Source organism: Camarhynchus parvulus, unplaced genomic scaffold (assembly GCF_901933205.1).
Source record: "Camarhynchus parvulus unplaced genomic scaffold, STF_HiC, whole genome shotgun sequence".
In the NCBI taxonomy this organism is placed as follows: domain Eukaryota; kingdom Metazoa; phylum Chordata; class Aves; order Passeriformes; family Thraupidae; genus Camarhynchus; species Camarhynchus parvulus.
Window position 1 is genome coordinate 4,196 of NW_022147798.1, and position 1,627 is coordinate 5,822.

General features: G+C 54.6%; 1 pseudogene; it reads right to left on the minus strand.

The window, feature by feature from the left end:
• Nucleotides 1-294: 294 nt before the first annotated feature.
• On the minus strand, nt 295-884 carry LOC115915914 (annotated as a pseudogene).
• Between the last annotated feature and the right edge of the window lie 743 nt (nt 885-1,627).

Genomic DNA, 1,627 nt, shown 5'->3' on the forward strand with positions numbered 1-1,627 from the left:
CACACAGACATTGCTGCTGCAGCTCCAGAGAAGGCAACAAAAGGGCATCTCTGCAGAAAACTCTGCTGGGACATCCTTTAGTTCCTTTAAAGGCACCAAGAGCTCATTGACACAGTCTGTGGCCACAGGGAAGGAGGTGGAGAAACAAAATCAGAAATGGCACAAACAATGACATTTATTTGAGGACAATATTAAACACATAAAACATAGGAAAAAGAACTGCCAAATTGAAACCAACAAGAAGTATTAAAGATGACTTTTATTACAAGTGATTTTCAGAAATTGGCAAGCAGATTAATGTTCCTGAAAGCATCCAGCCATCAGTCTCCACCCTGCAGCCTTGAGCTCCTGGTTCCTCAGGCTGTAGATGAGGGGGTTCAGGGCTGGAGGCACCACCGAGTACAGAACTGACAGGGCCAGATCCAGGGATGGGGAGGACATGGAGGGGGCTTCAACTGAGCAAATATGCCAGTGCTGACAAACAGGGAGAGCACAGCCAGGTGAGGGAGGCAGGAGGAAAAGGCTTTGTGCTGTCCCTGCTCAGAGGGGATCCTCAGCACAGCCCTGAAGATCTGCACATAGGAGAAAACAATGAACACAAAACAACCAAATACCAAAGAGGCACTAACTGTGATGAGTCCAACTTCCCTGAGAGTGTTGGAGTGTGAGCAGGAGAGCCTGAGGATCTGTGGCACCTCACAGAAGAACTGGCCCAGGGCATTGCCATGGCACAGGGGCAGGGAAAATGTATTGGCCGTGTGCATGAGAGCATTGAGAAAGGCCCTGGCCCAGGCAGCTGCTGCCATGTGGGCACAAGCTCTGCTGCCCAGGAGGGTCCCGTGGTGCAGGGGTTTGCAGATGGACACGTGGCGGTCGTAGCACATGACGGTCAGGAGGGAATACCCTGCTGTGATAAAGAACAGAAAGAAAAAGAGCTGAGCAGCACATCCTGAGTAGGAGATGGTGCTGGTGTCCCAGAGGGAATTGTGCATGGCTTTGGGCACAGTGGTGCAGATGGAGCCCAGGTCGCTGAGGGCCAGGTTGAGCAGGAAGAAGAACATGGGTGTGTGCAGGTGGTGGCCGCAGGCTACGGCGCTGATGATGAGGCCGTTGCCCAGGAGGGCAGCCAGGGAGATGCCCAGCAAGAGGCAGAAGTGCAGGAGCTGCAGCTGCCGCGTGTCTGCCAATGCCAGCAGGAGGAAGTGCCTGATGGAGCTGCTGTTGGACATTTGCACTGTCTTGGCATGAGGATCTGTATAAAAAGCAATCATGGAATAGTTGGGTTTGGAGAGGACTTTAAATATCCCAGCACAGCCTGGGGGCACTTTCCCCCCACTGCCTGCCCAGGGCTCTGCTGCCTGGAGCTGTCCCTGCCAGCAGCTGCTCCCTGTGCCCAGGGCTGGGCCCTGCCAGTGCTGCCCGAGCCCAGCCCAGCCCTGGGGGCTCAGCTCTGCCCTGCAGACCCCCCCCAGCTCTGGCACTGCCCAGGGGCAGCTCTGGCTCTGCAGGCTCTGATGGCAACACAGCAACCCTGGGGAGGCTGGAAAAGCGACACTGATGCAGCTTCTAAGGGGCCCTGTGCTGATTTCTGTCACTGCCTGGTTTATTAACATCTGAGAGAAATTTC